The sequence below is a fragment of the Globicephala melas genome, chromosome 3, assembly GCF_963455315.2.
Source record: "Globicephala melas chromosome 3, mGloMel1.2, whole genome shotgun sequence".
NCBI classification, from domain to species: Eukaryota; Metazoa; Chordata; class Mammalia; order Artiodactyla; family Delphinidae; genus Globicephala; species Globicephala melas.
Genome location: NC_083316.1, coordinates 107,166,302 through 107,178,863, shown reverse-complemented (window position 1 = coordinate 107,178,863; position 12,562 = coordinate 107,166,302).

Below are 12,562 nucleotides of genomic sequence, written 5' to 3'. Positions count from 1 at the left end.
GAAGAAAATGAAATAAAAGAAATCCAAATTGGAAAAGAAGAAGTAAAACTGTCACTGTTTGCAGATGACATGGTATTATAAATAGAAAATCCTAAAGATGCTACCAGAAAACTACTAAAACTCATCAGTGAATTTGGTAAAGTTGCAGGATACAAAATTAATACACATAAATCTGTTGCATTTCTGTACACTAACAACAAAAGATCAAAAGAGAAATTAAAGAAACAATCCCATTTACTATCACATCAAAAAGAATAAAATACCTAGGAATAAACCTGCCTAAGGAGGCAAAAACCTGTACTCCAAAAACTATAAGACAGTGATGAAAGAAATCAAAGATGACACAAACAGATGGAGAGATATACAATATTCTTGGATTGGAAGAATCAACATTGTGAAAATGACTATACTACCAAGGCAAGCTACAGATTCAATGCAATCCCTATTAATTTACCAATGGCATTTTTCGTAGAAGTTGAACAAAATATCTAAAAATTTGTTTGCAGAGGGACTTCCCTGGTGATCCAGTGGTTAAGACTCCATGCTTCCACTGCAGGGGGCATGGGTTTGATTCCTGGTCAGGGAACTGAGATCCTGCATGCTGCATGGTGTGGCCAAAAATTTTTCAAAATTAAAAAAAAAAAGTAAAAATTTTGTATGGAGACACAAAAGACCCCAAATAGCCAAAGCAATCTTGAGAAAGAAAAATGAGGCTGGAGGAATCAGGTTCCCTGACTTTGGATTATATTACAAAGCTACAGTCATCAAAACAGTATGGTACTGGTGCAAAAACAGAACTATAGACCAATGGGACAGGATAGAAAGCCCAGAAATGAACCCATGCACCTACGGTCAATTAATCTACAACAAAGGAGGCAAGACTATACAATGGAGAAAAGACAGTCTCTTCAATAAATCGTGCTGGGAAAACTAGACAGCTCCATGTAAAAAAATGAAATTAGAACATTATTTAACAACATACACAAAAATAAACTTAAAATGGATTAAAGATATAAATGTAAAACAAAATACTATAAAACTCTTAGAGGAAAACATAGAACACTCTTTGACATAAATCACAGCAATATCTTTTTCTATCTGTCTCCTAGAGCAATGGAATAAAAATAAAAATAAACAAATGGGACCTAATTAAACTTAAAAGCTTTTGCACAGCAAAGGAAACCATAAACAAAATGAAAAGACAACCCACAGAATGGGGGAAAATACTTGCTAACGATGCAACTGACAAGGGATTAATCTCCAAAATTTACAAACAGCTCATATGGCTCAATATCAAAAAGACAAATAACCCAATCTAAAAATGAGCAGAAGGCCTAAATAGACATTTCTCCAAAGAAGACATACAGATGGCCAAGAGGCACATGAAAAGATGCTCAACACTGCTAATTAGTAGAGAAATGCAAATCAAAACTGCAATGAGATATCACCTCACACCAGTCAGAATGGCCACCATCAAAATGTCTATAAAGAATAAATGCTGGAGAGAGTGTGGAGAAAAGGGAACCCTCTTGCACTGCTGTTGGGAATGTAAATTGGTACAGCCACTAGGAGAGCAGTATGGCGTTCCCTTAAGAAACTAAAAATAGAGCTACCATATGATCCAGCAATCCCACTCCTGGGCATATATTGGGAGAAAAACGTGGTTCAAAAGGATACATGCACCCCAATGTTCATTGCAGTGCTGTTTAAAATAGCCAGGACATGGAAGCAAACTAAACATCCATCTACAGATGAATGGATAAAGAAGATGTGGTACATATATACAATGGAATACTACTCAGCCATTAAAAGAATGAAATAATGCCATTTGCAGCAACATGGATGGATCTGGAGATTATCATACTAAGTGAAGTAAGTCAGACAGAGAAAGACAAATACCATATATCAATTATATGTGGAATCTAAAAAAAATGATACAAGTGAACTTATTTACAAAACAGAAACAGAATCACAGACTAGAGAAGGAACTTATGGTTACTGGGGGGAAGGCGGGGGGAGGGATAGATTGCGAATTTGGGATTGACATGTACACAATGTTATATTTAAAATAGATAACCAACAAGGACCTACTGTATAGCACAGGCAACTCTGTTCAATATTCTGTAATAACCTAAATAGGAAAAGAATTTGAAAAAGAATAGATACATGTGTATGGATAGGTATAACTAAATCACTTTGCTGTACACCTGAAACTAACACAACATTGTTAATAAACTATACTCCAATATAAAATAAAAATTAAGAAAAAGTTTAGTGGGGTTGAATAGGGGAAATACAAAAACATGCTAAACGTGTTTCTTGTATACAGTGAGTGTTTATGCAGTCATTTTCTATGTGGTTTTGGCTTCACCCATGGTTTGGGGTCTTTTGATGTTTGTATCTGGACTTCTTTTATTCTTAAGTTTTCATTAACAATCCAGCAATGTCAGATATCAAGAGATTTACAATGCAGTTCATGCTCCTCTCTCAGTGTTACCACAACATCTCTGAACCTTCCAAAAGAAGTTCAGTTCTGCTAAGCATTTCTTCTCCACTAAAATGAAGGGTATTGGGCTAGACAAGAAGTTGGCAAACTCTGGCCCACAGGCCAAATCCACCCCACTACCTTTTTTTGGTGACCTCCAATTGAGAATGACTTCTATATATTAAAATGGTTTTCATTTAAAAACTGTTATTTTAAATATTATGTAAATACCTACATAATATCCTCAATTTTGCCTCTTGGCTTGCAAAGCCTAAAACAGTGAGTATTTGGCTCTTTCAGAAAAAGTTCAACTCCTGGGCTACAGCAATGATTTTCAAACTATTTTCAGGAGCAGAACTTTTAAAAAAGAGAAAAAAAAATCTTATTCTAAACCCCTTTGCTTAAAACAAACAAATGTGTAATTAAATTGCATTAAGAATTTTTAAAAATTTTTAAATAATTGCTCTCTAAAAAATTCAAACAGGAACAATGGGGCTGCTTTGATGAAGATGATAGACTAAAAGAAGGAACAACTGTTTTGACACTGAGGACTACAGATGACAATTACAGTCTTAGAGGAGATTCAACCTACAATTTATTCCAGCGTAGTTTTTTGTTTTTGGATGATTTCAAAAATAAAATCCTGTTTCAAGAAGATAAGTGGTTATAAATAGTAGCAATTTTTTAACAACTCACCTTGCAATCTAAGGACACTCTGAAATTAAACTAATCCAAATTTTCAAAAGAAGTAGAAAATTTTGATTTTAGTTACAACATCAAAAAAAAAAGCTCTCATAATCAAAATATAGCAATCAGACAAGAATCACCAACAATTTGGAAAAGGAGATAAAATTGTCTGTGTATTTTAACACTTTCGGTGCTTTCTTGTCATGGCACCGCTGATGACTGTGCTGAGGAGCTGGCACAGAGCAGATGAGTTTGCTGCTGCAGTTTGCTGTGAGTGGACATAAGCAAGCTTGAATTTTAAAGAGTGTGGTGAAGGACAGCAGCCTTTTTTTTTTTTGCGGTACGCGGGCCTCTCACTGTTGTGGCCTCTCCCATTGCGGAGCACAGGCTCCGGACGTGCAGGCTCAGCGACCATGGCTCACGGGACCAGCCGCTCCGCGGCATGTGGGATCTACCCGGACCGGGGCACGAACCTGTGTCCCCTGCATCGGCAGGCAGACTCTCAACCACTGCGCCACCAGGGAAGCCCCAGCAGCCTTCTTGTTCCAAGGTTCCTCAACACAATGTTCAAATATGTGCACAAATATGACAGTTGAAGTTTTTTCTGAAGTTCAAGAAGAAACAAGGTGTTTTGAAATCACAAGGAGGTTAAAGTTAATGTAAATTGAAGTTGCATTTTAAGATATTAGAAAGATATCATAAGATATTATAAGATTAGAAAATAAACTGAAAATTGGGTTGAGTAGAAATTACTCTTGAAAATCTCTTACTTGCCCAGAAAGTAGATTATACTGGTCTTGGATATGTATCCACGTGTGGTATATTTTATGCCATTTAAGTTTGAGAACTGCTGAACTAGACTAAGAAAAAGAATACATTCAGATGTGTGGACACTGTGCCTTTAAGAAAACCAATCGAACACTTGCAGTGATTAAAGGGTGGGTGGAGAATGCTAAGATGCCCCTTGCTTTCAGTGTTTAACTGCTATTGACATACCTTAAGAGTTTTGCATGTTGTCGTGTGGATCAAATGAGTTAAACAAGATGAACACTCCAAGAATATGGTCTGGAACACAGAAGGTACTTAATAAAGATTTTATATATTTTATTATGATTCTTTATACATTCTTTAAATACATATGCATATATATATTTAAGCAAAGGATAAAATATTTCTTCATACATTTGCGTGTGTGTATATGTATGTGTGTGTATACAAGAAGCTGCAACAACAATTTGGAATAAAACATAAAGCTGTCTATATTCTAACACTTTCTGTGTTAAAACATACACAGACACACACGAATCTATAAAGAAAATTTTGATTGCTTGCTCTCGTCTGTCTGAGGTGGCATTTGATCTTTTTTTCCACTGACCATCTAGCCCCCTATTCATTTATTCAACAATAATTTACTAAGTACCTTCCATGTGGCACTGTTCTAAGTGCTGGGGTTTAATCATTAAATAAAGCAGATCATGTTCCCTTGCCCTTGTCTTGGGGAGCTCACACACTAGTTGGAGGTGGCAGACAGTAAAATGAAATGCAACATCAAATTGTATAGTATGTAAGATGGTGAGAAAATCTATGAAAACAAAGCAGGCACTTTTGGATCTTAGATGTAGGTAGAGTGACTTAGGTTGAAATGATCCTGATCCTGTTTTGGTTTTCTTTGGGGAGCTGAACTGATTTGCTGAAAATTTTGATAAATCCTTAGTAGAGTCTCTTTCACTTACTCTTTCTTACGCTTTCTTATGCACGTGTTAAGTATATGTTACTAATATTGACATTTTTGACAATGTCCAAATTCAAGAACACCACGACAAGAAGATTTACGAAGAGCAAGGAGCAAGTTGAAAATAATGTCTCATTCCAGTATCTGTGTGTATGTATGACTGAGACCACTCACTAGTTAAGTGATTTACTCCCTTATACAAACAATGAAGGGCTAATATAATTTGAATTTGTACAGAGTAAAGTTACAAAATATTCCCTGTTGTGGACCATCAGGTATTTGGAAAATGGCTAAACTCTTAAATGATATTTATTCTTATATAATTAGTCATTTGCAGAACAATCTTTTTAAGAAAATAATTTGTGTTTATCTTCTGATTCTCCCTCTTTCTCCCGTTTCAAGCTGGTAGCCAGGCCATTTGTATTTCCTTGCTCCTGGAGTTCTTGCAGAGCTGGAAGTAAAATCATCTTGAGGACAGTAGCCATTCCTATCTTTTGTAAAAATATTAGCTCATTTTGGCTGTCCCAGCAGATGAGGAGAGAAGGCAGAAAAGACTAAGGCCTTTGAGGCCAAATAATGAGAGATGTGACATTTCTAGAAACTGTGACGGGGACCAAGATTTGTGGGTCCCCGTGGGCCCCCCTAGGTAGCAGCCTCCAGGGAGCCTGGACCCTAGACACAGTGGTTTCAGTCTCTACAAGGACCTAGGGCACCTAGTGGAGGAGAAGCAGAGAGCCACTAGACCTGAAGGAACCATCCTTAGAGGAGTGATGGATGTATCACCAGATACCGCTGCAGATCCATAATTTCAGGGGCATCCCGCATACTTGATGTTGCACACAACCCTAGGATTTTAGACAACTGTGGGTGGGGTGCATATCCCAGCAATGTCTTAGATTTAATTTCTTTCTATTCACTCCAAATGAAGGCCTGGAGATGGACTTGAGATGACAGAAAAATAACGTGACATGGCGTGCGTATTGAGTATATATATTAAGATTCATATTGTACATAGTCTACCCATCCCTAGGCAATAATGACCTTTAAAAATATTTAAAAATAAGTTTCTTTCCACAATGACACTTCTGTTTTACAAAGAATGTTAAGGAAGTACTTGCTGTCGCTTCAAGTTCTTGTAACTTCTGAACTTATTTTGTTAAACATGGTTCTTAGCAATCACATTTATTCAACTAAAGAATGTGAATAAAACTGACATCCACCCAACAGAAATTTTCCTTTCTTTGATTTTATACCCTCAGGAAATAGCAAGTAAAAGTTAGGATGCATAGGACATTAGAGTAGTTTTTAAAGATTATCACCAAACACCGAAGGACTAAATCAGACTAGTGTCTAATTTCATTCACTTATGTACATTTAGTCTTTAAAAAATTGATACTTAGGTTTGATGCCATCCCATTTAGGTCTAGGTATGTGAATTTTGTACATTATTCCTCTAGTAGCAGTGCAGTTGGGTACATAATTTATCTTTAAAAGATCCGATGACTTACACATTGTGTGAACTTGGGCAAGTTGTATCAGTCTTTGTTTCTGTTACCTGAAGAAATAAAGATAAAATCTACCTCACAGTATTTTTGTAAAGTTTTATGTGGTGTTTTTGTATATGTTTAGTATTCACAGGGTCTAATGTCAGTGTGCATTAATGGACATTTAATGGACTATTTTTTTTTTTTTTGCCTGTTCAATATCCTTCTTTTAAGGGATCATCTAACCTCTCTTCTGCAGTAACCTTGTTCAGTCTTTACGGTTTGGGTAGGGCTACTATTGTCTGTAGCTGCCTTAAAATCCTTGACCATAATTCCTCTTTAGGCATGTCATCCAAACAAGGCTAATCACAGCCCTCCCTGGGATTACTGCCAGAGGTGGCAGGAAAAATGCTGTCACTTTCCATGATTTTTGGCTTCAAGGACCTTATGAGCCTACAGCTGCTGGTGACTGTCGTTCTAGTCATGTGGAAGTGGTCTGAGAATGAAGCCACAAGGATGGCAACAGATAGACCTTGTTCTTATTGACGTATCTGAATCCAGCAACACTGGGAAGCCCACTCCCAGATTTTTCAGCTATGTGAGGCATTTTATGCCACATCTCATAAGCAAGTTGATGATAAATTTCTGTCACTCATGACTAATAAAATTTTCACTAAAATATAAGTATGCTTTGAAGTCAGACCACTTGTAATCAAACTCCATCTCTTTCACTTGTCAGCTTTGTGACCTTGGACAAATTACTTTAATCCTTTGTGCCTCAGCTTCCTCCTGTGTAATTAGGGCATAATAGTAACACCAACCTCCTTAAGTGGGAGTATTAATTGAGACTGTATTTCTGTTCAGTGAATGCCAGTTTTATTCACTCTCTTTAGTTGAATAAATGTGATCACTAAGAACCATGTTTAATGAAAAAAGTTCAGAAGTTATAAAAACTTGAAACAACAAGTACTTCATTAACATTCTTTGTAAAACAGAAGTATCATTGGGGAAAGAAACATTTTAAAAGTATTTTTAAAGGTCATTATTGCCTAAGGAAGGGTGGGCTATGTAAGGTATGAATCTTAATTTATACACTAAATACCCATGCCGTGTCATGTTATTTTTTAAAGTCACCTTAAGTTCATCCCCAGGCCTCCATCTGGAGTGAACAGTAAGAAATTAAATCTGTATAGTACATTGTCTGGTCCATGACAAGTAATCAATGAATGCAAGGTATTACTATCACATTAAATAGTGTGCATAATGAAAAAAAAAACCTGGTTAAGAGGAAATGCATTTAAAAAACCAAGTGATAGTAAAAAGTTGAAAAACAATACTGAAGCAAAGCAAAGGTAGAGAAAATAGAGCACAATGAAATTAAATGGAACTCAAAGATGAATAAATTCCTAGTAAAAAATAGGAACATAAAAAAAAGTGAAGACATAAATTCTTGTGTTCAATGACACCAGCAGCACAAAAATCCATGAATCAAAAGTTGCCAACCAGTGGCCCAGACGTTCTATTTATTTTAATTTTTAAATGGAATCTTTGATTCTGGCACTAAAACAAAAACTCTATGGACAGCATCAACAGCAGATATTCTAAACTGGCAGAATTTTTGTTAGCTATTTCAGTACCTTAGTTGTAAATTTTCCTTAACTTTTTGTTCTAAGAGTGGTGTTAACAGAATTATATAAAACTTGAATGTTAAGTTTCCAGTGTCCTGAGAATTTGAGACAAATATAGCAGACATCTGTACAGACATGCTGTAACAGATATTTACTGGAACGCAGTTCCAGACAGAGGCTTTTAATTAGAGGATGTGGCAAGTAAAATGATAACATATTAAGAAATATTCTATATCAAAAGAGGAAAATTGGGAGAGACCTTCAAGAAGGCAGAGGAGTAAAACGTGGAGACCACCTTCCTCCCCACAAATACATCAAAAATACATCTACGTGGGGAACAACTCCTACAGAACACCTACTGAATGCTGGCAGGAGACCTCAGACTTCCCAAAAGGCAAGAAACTCCCCACATACAGGGGTAGGGCAAAAGAAAATAAAAGAAAAAACAGAGACAAAAGAATAGGGATGGGACCTGCACCTCTGGGAGGGAGCTGTGAAGGAGGAAAAGTTTCCACACACTAGGAAGTCCCTTCACTGGCGGAGATGGCGGGTGCATGGGGGGGAAGCTTCGGAGCCACAGAGGAGAGCAAAGCAAAAGGGGTGCAGCAGGCAAAGCGGGAGATTCCCGCACAGAGGATCGGTACTGACGAGCACTCACCAGCCCGAGAGGCTTGTCTGCTCATCCGCTGGGGCGGGTGGGAGCTGGGAGCTGAGGCTCGGGCTTCGGAGGGCAGATCCCAGGGAGAGGACTGGGGTTGGCGGCGTGAACACAGCCTGAAGGGGGCTAGTGTGCCACAGCTAATCAGGAGGGAGTCCAGGAAAAAGTGTGGAACTGCCTAAGAGACAAGAGACCATTGTTTCGGGGTGCACAAGGAGAGGGGATTCAGAGAACCGGCTAAACAAGCTCCAGAGACGGATGTGAGCCGCTGGTATCAGCAGGGACACCAGAGATGGGCATGAAATGATAACGCTGCTGCTGCATCCACCAAGAAGCCTGTGTGCAAGCACAGGTTATTATCCACACCTCCCCTCCCGAGAGCCTGTGCAGCCCGCCACTGGCAGGGTCCCGTGATCCAGGGACAACTTCCCCAGGAGAACACATGGCATGCCTCAGGCTGTTGCAATGTCACACTGGCCTCTGCCACCGAAGGCTCACACTGCATTCCATACCCCTCCCTCCCCCAGGTCTGAATGAGCCAGAGCCCCCTAACCAGCGGCTCCTTTAACCCTGTCCTGCCTGAGCCAAGAACAGACACGCTCAGGTGACCTACATTCAGAGGCGGGGCAAAATCCAAAGCTGAACCCCAGGAGCTGTGAGAAAAAAAGAAGAGAAAGGGAAATTTTTCCCAGCAGCCTCAGGAGCAACAGATTAAACTTCCACAATCAACTTGATGTATGCTACATTTCTGGAATACCTGAAGAGACAACGAATCATCCCAAAATTGAGGCAGTGTACTTTGGGAGCAACTGTAGACTTGGGGTTTCCCTTCTGCACCTCATTTGTTTCTGGTTTTATGTTTCTCTTAGTTTAGTATTTAGAGTTTCTTATAATTGGTAGATTTGTTTATTGATTTGGTTACTCTCTTTTTTTATATACATAAATATATATATCTTTTTCCTTTTTCTCTTTTTGTGAGTGTGTATGTCTATGCTCCTTTGTGTGATTTTGTCTGTATAGTTTTTCTTTTACCATTTGTCCCAGGGTTCTATCTGTCCGTTTTTTGTTTTGTTTTGTTTTTATAATATAGTTGTTAGCTTGTTATCATTGGTGGATTTGGTTTTTGGTTTGGTTGCTCTCTTCTTTCTTGCTTTCTTTTTGCTTTTTTTATTACTTTTTAATTTTTAATAATTAAAAAAAATTTATTTTAATAACTTTCTTTCCTTCCTTCCTTTGTTTCTCTCTCTCTCTCTCTCCCCCCCCCCTTTATTTCTTTCTTTCCTTCTCCCTTTTCTTCTGAGCTATATGGCTCACAGGGTTTTGGTGCTATGGCTGGGTGTCAGGCCTATGCCTCAGAGGTGGGAGAGCTGAGTTCAGGACACTGGTCCACCAGAGACCTCCCAGCTCCACATAATATCAAATGACAAAAGCTCTCCCAGAGATTTCCAAAGTTCTCCAAGAGATCTCCATCTCAGCGCTAAGACCCAGCTCCACTCAACGAACAGCAAGCTGCGGTACCCTATGCCAAACATCTAGCAAGACAGGAACACAGCCTCACCCATTAGCAGAGAGGCTGCCTAAAATCATAATAAGTCCAAAGACACCCCAAAACACACCACTGGATGAGGTCCTGCCAGAAGAAAGACAAGATCCAGCCTCATCCACCAGAACACAGGCACCAGTCCCCTCCCCCAGGTAGCGTACACAAACCACTGAACCAAACTTAGCCACTGGCGGCAGACACCAAAAACAATGGGAACTACAAACGTGCAGCCTGTGAAAAGGAGACCTCAAACACAGTAAGTTAAGCAAAATGAGAAGACAGAGAAACACACAGCAGATGAAGGAGCAGGGTAGAAACCCACCAGACCAAACAAAATGAAGAGGAAATAGGCAGTCTACCTGAAAAAGAATTCAGAGTAATGATAGTAAAGATGATCCAAAATGTTGGAAAAAGAATGGAGAAAATAAAAGAAACATTTAACAAAGACCTAGAAGAACTAAAGAGCAAATACACAATGATGAACAACACAATAAATGAAATTAAAAATACTCTAGAAGGAATCAATAGCAGAATAACTGAGGCAGAAGAACGGATAAGTGACCTGGAAGATAAAACGGTGGAAATAACTACCACAGAGCAGAATAAAGAAAAAAGAATGAAAAGAATTGAGCACAGTCTCAGAGACCTCAGGGACAACATTAAACTCACCAACATTCGAATTATAGGGGTCCCAGAAGAAGAAGAGAGAATGCACGGGACTGAGAAATTATTTGAAGAGATTATAGTTGAAAACTTCCCTAATATGGGAAAGGAAATAGTCAAGTCTAGGAAGCACAGAGAATCCCATAGAGGATAAATCCAAGGAGAAACATGCCGAGACACATATTAATCAAACTATCAAAAATTACACACAAAGAGAAAATATTAAAAGCAGCAAAGGAAAAACAACAAATAACACACAAGGGAATCCACATGAGGTTAACAGCTGATCTTTCAGCAGAAACTCTGCAAGCCAGAAGGGAGTGGCAGGATATGTTTAAAGTGATGAAAGGGAAAAACTGCAACCAAGATTACTCTACCAAGCAAGGACCTCATTTAGGTTCCATGGAAAAATTAAAACCTTTAGAGAGAGGGAAAAGCTAAGAGAATTCAGCACCACCAAACCAGCTTTAAAACAAACGCTAAAGGAACTTCTCTAGGCAGGAAACACAAGAGAAGGAAAAGACCTACAATAACAAACCCAAAACAATTAAGAAAATGGTAAAAGGAACATATATATCTATAACTACCTCAAATGTAAATGGATTAAATGCTCCAACCAAAAGACATAGACTGGCTAAATGGATACAAAAACAAGACCCATATATATGCTGTCTACAAGAGACCCACTTCAGACCTAGGGACACATACAGACTGAAAGTGTAGGGATGGAAAAAGATATTCCATGCAAATGGAAGTCAAAAGAAAGCTGAAGTAGCAATTCTCATACCAGACAAAATAGACATTAAAATAAAGACTATTACAAGAGACAAATAAGGACCCTACATAATGCTCAAGGGATCAATCCAAGAAGAATATATAATAATTGTAAATATTTATGCACCCAACATAGGAGCACATCAATACATAAGACAAATACTGACAGCCATGAAAGGGGAAATTGACAGTTACACAATCATAGTAGGAGACTTTAACACTCCACTATCACCAATGGACATATCATCCAAAACGAAAATAAATAAGGAAACACTAGCTTTAAATGATACATTAAACAAGATGGATTTAATTGGTATTTATAGGACATTCCATCCAAAAACAACAGAATACACTTTCTTCTCAAGTGCTCATGGAACATTCTCCAGGATAGAGTATATCTTGGGTCACAAGTCAAGCCTTGGTAAATTTAAGAGAACTGAAATCATATCAAGTATCTTTTATGACCACAATGCTATGAGACTAGTAGCAATTATAGGAAAAAAATCTGTGAAAAATACAAACACATGGAAGCTAAACAATACACTACTTAATAACCAAGAGATCAATGAGGAAATCAAAGAGGAAATCAAAAAATACCTAGAAACAAATGACAATGAAAACACGACAACCCAACACCTAAGGGATGCAGCAAAAGCAGTTCTAAGAGGGAAGTTTAGAGCAATACAATCCTACCTCAAGACACAAGAAATGTCTCAAATAAACAACCTAACCTTACACCTAAAGCAATTAGAGAAAGAAGAACAAAAATCCCAAAGATAACAGAAGGAAAGAAATCATAAAGATCAGATCAGAAATAAATGAAAAAGAAATAAAGGAAACAATAGCAAAGATCAATAAAACTAAAAGCTGGTTCTTTGAGAAGATAAACAAAATGGAAAAAAATTAGC